We start from the raw sequence: 12,959 nt of genomic DNA on the forward strand, positions 1-12,959 counted from the left end.
AGTTTAAGGACTTCCCTCGCAGTCCTGTGGTTAAGACACTGCACTTTCACTGTAGGGGGCCTGGGTTAGATTCCCTGGTCTAGAAACTAAGATCCCACATGCCACATGGCACAGCCAAAAAAAAGAAGAGAAAGCAAAAAATAGCTTAAAATAGGTGTATTTTGGGGCATCAAAATCTGCTCCCCTTCACAGCCTATTATGAAGTCTACTTTCTCTTGGTTGTTGACATGAAATGTGATGGGTTAAAAAGATGCCCACTAAAACGGTGAACTCTTTTATTCATTTTTTATTGTAGTATAGTTGACTTGCAATATTAATTTCAGGTGCACAACATAGTAATTCAATATTTTATAGATAATACTCCATGCAAATTATTATAAAATATTAGCTATATTCCCTGTGTGGTACATTATATCCTTATAATTTATTTTATACCCAATAGTTTGTACCTCTTAATCCTCTTCATCTATTTTGCCCCTCCCCTAACTCTGTTTGCCTTTGGTAACCATTAATTTGTTCTCTGTATCAGTCAGTTTCTGTTTGTTATCAAACCAAACTTGGTTCTGCTGTCCTTGGGCAGTAAAACCAATCAACTGACACTGCATTGTGGTGAAGGAAAGTACAGTGTTTATTGTAAAGTGCCAGACAAGGACTCTGGGGTAGCTAATGCTCAAAACACCTGAACTCTGCGATGAATTTCAGGGAATCATTTTTAAAATCAAGATGAAGGAGGGGGGTTTCAGGATATGTGATCAGCTCATGCACAATTCTGATTGGTTAATGGTGAGGTAAGAGGGTGCCATCACAAGGGTTAGCATTATCATTCCTCAGGCTCCAATAGGTCTGGGGGCTGTGTGCTCATGGTCGTCAAGTAGTTAATTTCTTCCATTTGGTGCATCAGATACTGTTATCTAGGTACTTCAGAGAGGAACTAAAGATTCTGTGACTGCCATATGGCTGATTTACCGTTTGAATTCTTACCAGTTCTCCTGGCTCAACTGCTATTTTTATTGCTATGTGTTCATATCCTTTCAATCATTGAGCCAGGCTTTTGTGACTTAGGAGCCTGGGAGACTGCAACTTTTCTAAAACAAGAGGCAGGCAAAAACATGGGTGGATCTCCTATATCTACCATGCCTGCCACACATTTCTGTCACTTGAACCTCTGTATGTCCCCGTGAGGTACACAGGGGAGGTACATAATCTCCATTTTATAGATCAGTAAAAATCAGTAATTTGAGCCTTTGAGAGGTGAGATATTTGTTAAAGTTACTGCTTCTAAGTGCAGAGTTGGAACTAGAATCCTGATTCTGATGTGGAAAGCTCAGCTTCTCTGTATTCCAGTGCTGAATTGAACCTCAGAGACACAGTTTTAGGCAAAGTAGAAAAGGATAGATTTATTGCTATGCCAGGCAAGGAGATGCACTTGAAAAGCTATGTGTCCCAACCCAGAAGAATTTGATGAGTTGTTTTATAGCAGTAGTTCAAGGGTGGTGCTGCTGACAACATTAGTCTCAGGTCTCCTAATTTTGATGAGCTTCTCTGGTCCCTTTAGTCTTGCCTCAGGTGGTTTCTTGGCTGCTTCTTCTTTGATTAGTAACTGTTTGATGAAACTCAGAGAAGGTCATGGAGGCTGGAGTCCCGCCTACAGGGAATGAGGGACAAAAACACTTCCATGCCCAGAAGCCCCACAAGGTCCTCCTCAGTTTCACTTCTGGTCTCCTTACAAAGCGTTCTCCATATACCACTTAATTACAGTACTAAAGCATCATGACCATTTATTTGTAATGTGACCATAAACTACTGTAGGGGAGCAGAATTTGCCACCCTAAAATATATCTCTTCAGCATATTAATTGTTTTAAGCTGGCTATTTTCTGATAAACATAAACAGACACGGGAAGGACTCTGAAAACCAAGTAGGAATTGGCCGAAGAATTGATGCATTTGAACTGTGGTGTTGGAGAAGACTCTTAAGAGTCCCTTGGACTGCAAGGAGATCCAACCAGTCCATCCTAAAGGAGATCAGTCCTGGGTGTTCATTGGAAGGACTGATGTTGAAGCTGAAACTCCAATACTTTGGCCACCTGATTCAAAGAGCTGACTCATTGGAAAAGACCCTGATGCTGGGAAAGATTGAGGGCAGGAGGAGAAGGGGACAACAGAGGATGAGATGGCTGGATGGCATCGCCGACTCGATGGACATGGGTTTCAGTGGACTCAGGGAGTTGGTGATGGACAGGGAGGCCTGGCGTGCTGTGGTTCATGGGGTCGCAAAGAGTCGGACACGACTGAGCGACTGAACTGAACTGAGGAAACATTTACATTTGTAAGGGAAATCACCGTTTGTAAGGGTGTCTCCCTCTACCTGGAAGAGGAGAATGACCAAATCTTCAAGAACTCTTATCATTGGAGAAGGCAAGGACTTAAATCCAAATAAAGTCTTACCCTTGTTCCCTGTACTCACTTAACTTACTCTTCCCACCCTCAACATTCTCTTTAGCTGAGGATGGTATTTAAGGTGGGGGCTTTGGCCATTTGGCAAGTTAATCAGCTTTCCTGGGCTTCTCCCATGTACACATGTTGTGAAACTTTGATTTTTTTCCCTGTTAATCTCTCATGTCAATTAAGAATTAAAGAATTAATTAAGACCATCCCAGAGAACCTAGAAGGAGAGAGGAAAATTTCTTCCTCCCCAACACTACACTAAACCTCTAGGAGTGCAGAGTAGCCCTGTGTGACGAAAAAGGCATTCACTGGGACCTTGCCACAGGTGGAGAACTGTGAGGGCATGAGTTTGAGTTTTCCCCTTCTTGTCTTGAATGCATCTGCTACATATTCAAATCTATCTGCATACAAATGATAAGCTATCAAAGGAACCTTGAAAAAGAACAAAGTTGGGAGACTCATGTTTACCAATTTCAAAATTTCCTACAAGGTTATTATCAAAACGTGATACTGGCATGCAGATGTACATACAGACCAGTGGAATAGATACAGAGCCTAGAAACGATCCTCAGTTACATAGTCTATTAATTTTCAACAGGGGTACCAAAATCATTTGATGGAGAAAGGACCATCTTTTCAAGAAATAGTTCTGGTAAAACTGGATATCCAACATGCAGAAGGATGAAGTTGGACCTTTCTTTTATACCACGTACAAAAATTAACTCACAATAAGTCAAAGACCTAAATTTAAGAGCTAAAGCTATAAAACTCTTAAAACAAAGTACAGGAGAAAATCCTCATGGCTTTGGATTTGTTGATGGTTTGAATATAACACCAAAAGCATAGGCAACAAAAAATATATATATAAATTGCACATTATCAAAATAAAGAACTTTTATGCATCAAATGATACTGTAAAAAGAATGAAAACATAGCTTACAGGATAGGAGAAGATATTTGCAAATCATATGTTTGATAAGAGATTAATGTCCAGAATATGTGAAGAACCTCTATAACTCAACAACAAAAACAGCCCAATTCAAAAATGAGTAAAAGACTTGAATAGACGTTTCACCAAAGAAGATAAACAAATGGCCAATAAACATGTGAGATGATGACCAACATCATTAGTCATTGAATGTGAGTGAGTGAGTGAAAGTCGCTCAGTCGTGTCCAGCTCTTTGCGACCCCATGGACTGTAGCCCACCAGGCTCTCTGTCCATGGGATTCTCCAGGCAAGAATACTGGAGTGGGTTGCCATTCGCTTCTCCAGTGGATCTTCTCAAACCAGGGACGAACCCAGCTCTCCTGTTTTATCTTTTAGTTTTGCTTCCTTTTGGTCTTGACCCTACTGGGGTCTTTGGGAACTGTGCATATATGTAACAGCATCTATCATACCTCTTCATTTTAGTTTAGGCTGGATTTGAAAGCCAAAATAGGAAAACATTTAAGGAGACCTGAGACTCTCACATAGAAATAAACTAGAGGTGCTTTTATTTTAGCTTTGCTTTCCTGTTCTTTACTATTTATTTTTCTTTAAAAATGTAATCTCTCCTTTTATCAACCTTCATCATTTCATACTATAAGCAAATGAAATCACTAAAGGCACCTTATGAATCTGCTGAGTGTGAAGAGAAAAGGCCAGGGTATAGATGAATGGATTAGGAGGGAGACATCTAACTCTAAGGGTTTACAGCTGGTAAAAACTCAGGCTTTGTTGTACAATAAGTAACATTATGTGTTACACAATGACTGGGTACTGATTGCTTGCAGTGACACAAGCATAAGCAATTCTTCAAAATGAAGTATAAATATAACAAGAAAAAAAGCAACATGGAAAAATTCAGAAATGTCCAATTATTGCTATTTCTTGGGTGAAACTCTACTGATCAGTAGTTGGGTACCCCAACAAAGTGTGAAAACAAGAGAATTTTAGAAAGCAGCAATTTTAAAGAATGAAAGCTATGCAAAATGCATTGCAGTCCTTCATTATATAGTTAATAAGTATGAAAAAAAAAATTCTAGGCTGTTAATTAATTCATAATTCTGGAAAATATTTTTCCATGCAGTGAATCTATAACAATAACTGTTACACAGTCTCTCTCTCCCTTGCTCTCTTTATGAGAGACCCTTATCACCAAGTCTTCCCTGGATAGTCTCTGTGCCACCATTTGCTTCCAGTTGCTTCACAAGCCACTCTTAACCCACCCCTGGAAACTATGTATAAAATCATTTAATATGTGCTAAAGATATGAGCATTTACACATCTAACCAATACATATTGAACCAAGATAATTCTTTAAACCATGATCATATGAGAAAGTGACATTATATCAATACTCCAGACAACTATTTTCCCCATGAACTGTGGAATATTTTTTCCTTGGACAAACTCACCTCTTCCCAGAAATGTGCAAAAGAGTAACAGTAAAGTGTTCATTAAGTCATCAGAATGAATCACTTTGTTTTCAAAATATTAACTCCGCCTTAGTTTCAAGTGCATCAATGTACTAACCTAAAGGATTGTTAGTCATTCAGTTCAGTTCAGTCGCTCAGTCGTGTCCGACTTTGTGACCCCATGAACCACAGCACGCCAGGCCTCCCTGTCCATCACCAACTCCCTGAGTCCACTGAAACCCATGTCCATCGAGTCGGCGATACCATCCAGCCATCTCATCCTCTGTCGTCCCCTTCTCCTCCTGCCCTCAATCTTTCCCAGCATCAGGGTCTTTTCCAATGAGTCAGCTCTTTGAATCAGGTGGCCAAAGTATTGGAGTTTCAGTTTCAACATCAGTCCTTCCAATGAACACCCTGGACTGATCTCCTTTAGGATGGACTGGTTGGATCTCCTTGCAGTCCAAGGTTAGTCATTAGGGGGATACAAATCAAAACCACAATGAGATAGCACTCATACCCATTAGGATGCCTATTATAAAAACAAAAATTAATAGCACAACATTGTAATTCAACTATACTTCAATAAAAAAATTAAAAAATTAAGAAATGGAAAGTCAGTGTTAGCAAGGATGTGGAGAAATTAGAACCTTTGTGCATTGCTGATAGAAATGGTGCAACTGCTGTGGAAAACAGTTTGGCAGTTTCTCAAAATGTTAAACATTGAATTACCATAAGAACCAATTATTCTACTTCTGGATATATACCTGAAATAATTGAAAACAGGGAAGCAAACAGATAATTGTACACCAATGTTCACAGCAGCATTTTTCACAGTAACTGAAATGTGGAATAACCCAAATGTCCATTGACAGGTGAATGGACAAACAAAATGCAGTTTATCCATGTAGTGAAATATTAATCAGTCACAAAAAAGCCCGTGCTACAGCATGGGTGAACCTTGAAAACATTCTGCTTAGTGAAAGGAAGCCAACACAAAAGGACAAACAACATATGATTCCACTCTGATGAAGCACGTACAATAGGCAAATTCATAGAAACAAACGAAAGCAGAGGTTACCAGGGACTGGAGAGAGGAGGAGTCACTGCTTAATGGGTATAAGGTTTGTGTTTGGGTTGATGAAAAAGTTGTTTTTTTTTTTTTAAGTTTATGTATTTATTTGGCTGCACTGGGTCTTAATTATAGCACACAGGATCTTTGATCTTCATTGCAGCATGCAGGATCTTAAGTCATGTCATGCAGAATCTTCAGTTACAGCATGCGGGATATAGTTCTATGACCAGGGATCCAACCTGGGCCCCCTGCATTGGGAGCTCCAAGTCCTAGCCACTGGGCTTCCAGGGAAGTCTTGATGAAAAAGTTTTGAAATTGCACAGTTGCACAATATTATGAAGGTACTTAATGCCATTGAATGATATACTTATAAATGCTAAATGATACAATTTTTTATTTTAATGGTATGTATATTTTACCACTATAAAAAAGATCTGGATATAAAACAAAATAAATTATGAGCTAGGTGCTTTGTAGAGATACAGAAGTAGGGACTTGTAATTTCTCAGAAACTAAAAAGTTAGTGGGAAAGAGGGAGACAGGCCTTGAGTGGCTGAAACCAAGATGAGTGAGTTGGAGATAGCTTTGTGGAGAAGGCTGAAGAATAAAGAAGGAAAAGAGCAAAAAGGTATTGAGTACTATTAGTTACCAGACTCCATGAGAAACTTTTAATATACTTTTTTTGTTCCATCCTCACAGCAATTCTGTGTGGTAGATACTGTTATGAACCTAATGTTTTGTGTGAGGAAACATAATTTTAGGTTAATAACTTGCTCGAGAATTTACTTAATCAGTGGCAGAGCCAGGATTTAAAACCCAGTCTATCACCTCCAGATCCCTTGCTCTTATTTTGTTGATCTCAACTTTTCTGGCTAAGAACTGGAACAACAGTATCCACCCCACGGGCTTATTGTGATTATTAAATAATAATTTTTTGAGTTGGAAAATTCTGAATATACCTAAAGATTTTACGTTGTTCTTTGCTTGCTCTATCCTTTCTGCTACCGTTGGAGGCTGAGACTTGTAAAGTACTCGCTACCACAGAGGACGTTTCACTTAGTAGACTGTTTCTGTATTCTTCCACTATTTGTGAATTTCTCAATAGCAAAGATACTGTCTTATTCATTGTTTTGGGTCAGATTTAAACTGGACCAGTGGTTGTCAGAACAGAAGAGAGGATTTAGAGAAGTGAGAATCAAATAGCATATGTGAATTGCTCCAAAAGCTTCCTGAATCCCTACCATACCAAGTGTCATCATCGCCTTCATTGCTGTCACCACCATCAACATTTATAACACAGCAATAACAACCCAGGAGCAATGGAAATGTTACCAGAGCCTACTAGGGGGAAGCTTACTAGCCAGGGCTAGAAATAAAAGTTTAAGCCCTTGCTTTCAAAGTGTCTAGAAAAGCCTCATCTAGTCCCCCCTACCTTTCTCTATCCTGTCCTTTAATGCAAGACCCTCCTTTCATAAATACCATTTTAATCATGTCACTCAATGTTGCTGAAAAGAAATTCTGTAGTATTTAGGCCTTCCAAATTTGGATCTTAATGTATTTTAAAAATTATTTCTTTTTAGAATAGACATTACATTCACACAGCTCAAAATTCACATCAGTATATGGACAGAAGTCTTTCTTCCCACTTGTTTCTCCCTGTTTCTCCATTCATTTCCTGAATACCTTTCCAGAGTATTCCTCAGAGGGTTTCTAAACATGCTTTAAAAAAAATTAAAAAATAAAAGACTATTTTTCCTAGAACAGTTTTAGGTTTACAGTAAAATTGAGAGGAAGGTAAAGAGATTGCCTGTATCCCCATACACATGACTGGCCTCCCCCACTGTCAACATCCCTCACCAGAATGGTACATTTTTTTTTTTTTTTACCAAGGATGCTTGTAACAAAATACCCTTGGTTTAAATATATATATATATATCATGTCATATAAATTATGATATGTTATATTGATATATCATAATTATCTAAAGTCCATAGTTAAGAGTTCACTCTTGGTGGTGTACATTCTATGGGTTTGAAGAAATGTATAATAATATGTATCCATCATTATAGTATCATATAGAGTATTTTCACTGCCTAAAGATCCCCTCTGCTCTACCTATTTATCCCTCCCACAACCCTGGAAACCACTAATCTTTTTCCTATCTCAATAATTTTTCCTTTTCCAGAATGTTATATAGTTGGACTCATGCAATATATAGCCTTTTCAGATTGGATTATTTCACTTAGTAATATGCATTTAAAGTTCCTTCTCAGGGCTTCTCTGGTGGCTCAGACAGTAAAGAATTTGCCTGCAATGTTGGAGACCCAGGTTTGATTCCTGGGTTGGGAAGATCCCCTGGAGAAGGGAATGGCTACCTACTCCAGTATTCTTGCCTGGAGAATTCCATGGACAGGGGATCCTTCTGGACTACAGTCCATGGAGTCACAGAGTCAGACATGACTGAGCAACTAACACTTTTACTAAACAAGGTTCCTTCATGTCTTTTCATGGCTTGAAAGCTCACTTGTTTTTTAGTGCTATATAATATTCCATTAAGTATAGCACAGTTTATCTACTCACCTACTAGAAGATATCTTAGTTGCTTACAAGTTTTGGCAATTATGAATAAAACTGGTACAAACATCTGTGTGTAGGTTTTTGTGTGGACATAAGTTTTCAGCTCCTTTGGTTAAATACCAAAGAGGGGGACTACTAGATTATATAATAAAAGCATGTTTAGTTTTGCAAGTAACTTCCAAACTGTCTTCCAAAGTAAGGTGGCTGTATCATTTTGCATTCCTACCACCAAGGAATGAATGTTCTAATTGCTCCACATCCTCACATTCATTTGGTGTTGTCAGTGTTTTGCATTAGGTCATTCTAATACCTTTAAGTGTTTGTCTAGAAGGAATAATTGCAGTTAGACTTATCTGACCACATTTGGTGAATCTCCTTTCTCTTGAGAGGAACATCTATGGAATGATCAGATCTGTGATAAGATTAAGAACATTCTGGCACCCTGAGAAGCAGGATTACTACTCACAAAAGAGCAGTCTAATGAAGGTGTGGGAGGGCATGGGCCCCTTGGAGAACAGCTGTCTTCCTTCCCAGATGCCCCTTAGGTCGCCCCTAAAGGAATGAGTTCTGAAGAATTGATGCTTTTGAACTGTGGTGTTGGAGAAGACTCTTGAGAGTCCCTTGGACTGCAAGGAAATCAAATCAGTCCATCCTAAAGGAAATCAGTCCTGAATATTCATTGGAAGGACTGATGCTGAAATTGAAACTGCAATACTTGGCCACCTGATGTGAAGAACTGACTCCTTGGAAAAGACCCTGATGCTGGGAAAGATTGAAGGCAAAAGAAGAAGGGGCTGACAGAGGATGAGATGGTTGCATGGTATCACCGACTCAATGGACGTGAATTTGAACAAGCTCTGGGAGTTGGTGATGGACAGGGAAGTCTGGCGTGCTGCAGTCCATGGGGTTGCAAAGAGTTGGACATGACTGAGCAACTGAACTGAACTGACTGAAAGGAATGGGTTAATAGAGGTTGTAAGAAACACCTGATGTTAGGATGCTTGTTGTTTACTCAGTTGGTAGCCTCCAGAGAGTCTGTGACTGGGCAGATAAGCCACTTTTGTGGGTAACATTCTTGTCCTGGAAACTGAAAAGCACTAAATGGAGTGAAAATTATCTGCCAGATATAACTCTCCAGCTTGGAAGACCATATGGTTACATTATATGAAGATTACATTCCAATTCAAGGACTCCCCAAAATATCAATTTTGGGGAGATATTTTTAAAATTTATGTTTGCCTACTTCATTCTGTAAAGGAATTGAGGTAATTTACAAGAATTTTAACCTTATGATAAGTGGAAATTTAAAAAACCTAGAGGTTTAAAGCTTTGATAGCATGCAGATTTATAGATTAAAGTAGTTTATTGTTCTTACAATTGGGATGCAAATATCTTTTTGAGCTGCTTAATAGCCAAGGTAAAAAGAGAAACATGATAGGTTAAATCTTCACATTTAATTAAAGCAATGACAATTCCGTTTTTTAGGAGAAAGGAAACTTTTATTGTTTCTTAGGTCTGTAAGACATCTGTATGGGTTTTCATGTGTGGACATCAAGTGCCACATGGACATCTTTAACATTCCTCAATAAACATGATAGTGGATTCTGTCAGTAGTTTCCTCTACCATTACTCCATGTAAGCCAAAGATATAACAGTATACATCATTCAAAAAGGTGATCTGAAGAAAGACAGTTCAGTTCACTTCAGTTGCTCAGTCCCTCAATCATGTCTGATTCTTTGTGACCCCATGGACTGCAGCACACCAGGCCTCTCTGTCCATCACCAACTCCTGGAGTTTACTCAAACTCATGTCCATTGAGTCGGTGATGCCATCCAACCATCTCATCCTCTGTCGTCCCCTTTTCCTCCCACCTTCAATCTTTCCCAGCATCAGGGTCTTTTCCAATGAGTCAGTTCTTCACATCAGGTGGCCAAAATATTGGAGTTTCAGCTTCAACATCAGTCCTTCCAATGAACATTCAGGACTGATTTCCTTTAGGATGGACTGGTTGGATCTTCTTGCTGTCCAAGGGACTCTCAAGAGTCTTCTCCAACACCACAGTTCAAAAGCATCAATTCTTTGACACTCAGCTTTCTTTATGGTTGAACTCTCACATCCATACATGACTACTGGAAAAACCATAGCTTTGACTAGACAGACCTTTGTTGGCAAAGTAATGTCTCTGCTTTTTGATATGCTGTCTAGGTTTGTCATAGCTTTTCTTCCAAGGAGCAAGCATCTTTTTATTTCATGGCTGCAGTCACCATCTGCATAAATTTTGGAGCCCCCCTAAATAAAGTCTGTCACTGTTTCCATGGTTTCTCCATCTATTTGCCATGAAGTGATGGGACCATATGCCATGATCTTTGTTTTCTGAATGTTGAGCTTTAAGCCAACTTCTTCACTCTCCTCTTTCACTTTCATCAAGAGGTTCTTTAGTTCTTCTTCATTTTCTGCCATAAGGGTGGTGTCATCTGCATATCTGAGGTTATTGATATTTCTCTGGCAATCTTGATTCCAGCTTGTGCTTCCTCCAGCCCAGCGTTTCTCTTGATATATTCTGCGTATAAGTTAAATAAGCAGGGTGACAATATACAGCCTTGACGTACTCCTTTTCCTATTTGCAACCCGTCTGTTGTTCCATGTCCAGTTCTAACTGTTGCTTCCTGATCTGCATACAGATTTCTCAAGAGGCAGGTCAGGTGGTCTGGTATTCCCATCTCTTTCAGAATTTTCCATAGTTTGTTGTGATCCACACAGTCAAATGCTTTGGCATAGTCAATAAAGCAGAAATAGATGTTTTTCTGGAACTCTCTTGCTTTTTTGATGATCCAGCAGATGTTTGCAATTTGGTTCCTTTGCCTTTTCTAAAACCACCTTGAACATCTGGAAGTTCATGGTTCAGGTATTGTTGAAGCCTGGCTTGGAGAGTTTTGAGCATTACTTTGCTAGCGTTACTTTACATGCTACACATGGACATTGTCAGATGGTCAACACCGAAATCAGATTGATTGTATTCTTTGCAGCCAAAGGTGGAGAAGCTCTATACAGTCAGCAAAAACAAGACTGGGAGCTGACTGTGGCTCAGATCATGAGCTCCTTATCACCAAATTCAGACTTAAATTGAAGAAATAGGGAAAACCACTAAACCATTCAGGTATGACCTAAATCAAATCTCTTACGATTATACAGTGGTAGTAAGAAATAGATTTAAGGGACTAGATCTGATAGACAGAGTGCCTGGCGAACTATGGACAGAGGTTCATGACATTGTACAGGAGACAGAGCAAGACCATCCCCAAGAAAAAGAAATGCAAAAAAGAAAAATGGCTGTCTAAGGAGGCCTTACAAATAGCTGTGAAAAGAAAAGAAGCCAAAGCAAAGGAGAAAAGGAAAGATATAGCCATTTGAATGCAGAGTTCCAAAGAATAGCAAAGAGAGATAAGAAAGCCTTCCTCAGTGATCAGTGCAAAGAAATAGAGGAAAACAATAGAATGGGAAAGACTAGAGATCTCTTCAAGAAAATTAGAGATACCAAGGGAACATTTCATGCAAAGATGGGCTCAATAAAGGACAGAAATTGTATAGACCTAACAGAAGCAGAAGATATTAAGAAGAGGTGGCAAGAATACACAGAAGAACTGTACAAAAAAGATCTTCACAACCCAGATAATCACGATGGTGTGATCACTCACCTAGATCCAGACATCCTGGAATGTGAAGTCAAGTGGGCCTTAGGAAACATCACTATGAACAAAGCTAGTGGAGGTGATAGAATTCCAGTTGAGCTATTTCAAATCCTAAAAGATGATGCTGATGAAAGTGCTACACTCAATATGCCGGCAAATTTGGAAAACTCAGCAGTGGCCACAGGACTGGAAAAGGTCAGTTTCATTCCAATCCCTAAGAAAGGCAATGCCAAAGAATGCTCAGACTGAAGGAAGACAGTGGATTTCATATGCATCTCTATGATAATCCAGGAAATAAAGTGAGCCATCTAAGGAAATGGCTTATGTTCTTCAAGATGTATACCTTGCATATTTCCTTCACCTGGACTTTTGACAAAGGTTGAGCAGGAATCTGATAGATGCATTAAGATGAGGGGGATCCTTTCATTACAATGACCATTTTAAATGTCTTACAATTTTATATGTCAACTGTACCTCAATAAAGGGCTTCCCTGATGGCTAGTGGTTGAGTATCTTCTTGCCAATGCAGGAGACATGGGTATGATCCCTGGTCAGAAAGATCCCCTGGAGAAAGAAATGGCAACTCACTCTACTATTCTTGCCTGGGAAATCCCATGAACAGAAGAAACTGGTGGGCGACAGTCCATGGGGTTGCAAAAGGATTGGATACAATTTAGCACCTGAACAACAAGTACCTCAATAAAGCCTGAATTTTTTTTTTAAGTTGAGCAGGAGAAAATTAAATACACAAAATCTTGCATAGCCTGACATCCAG

At 39.2% G+C, this 12,959-nt stretch overlaps 1 pseudogene across 1 annotated transcript in view; it reads left to right on the forward strand.

The window, feature by feature from the left end:
* The window catches only part of LOC145525388 (WD repeat-containing protein 82 pseudogene), a 33,486-nt pseudogene that overhangs the window by 8,119 nt on the left and 12,408 nt on the right, over positions 1 to 12,959 (forward strand). The gene's annotated exons all lie outside the window — the stretch shown is intronic.

Source organism: Giraffa tippelskirchi, chromosome 11 (genome assembly GCF_054371585.1).
Source record: "Giraffa tippelskirchi isolate mGirTip1 chromosome 11, T2T-mGirTip1v1.2.pri, whole genome shotgun sequence".
Classification (NCBI taxonomy): Eukaryota; Metazoa; Chordata; class Mammalia; order Artiodactyla; family Giraffidae; genus Giraffa; species Giraffa tippelskirchi.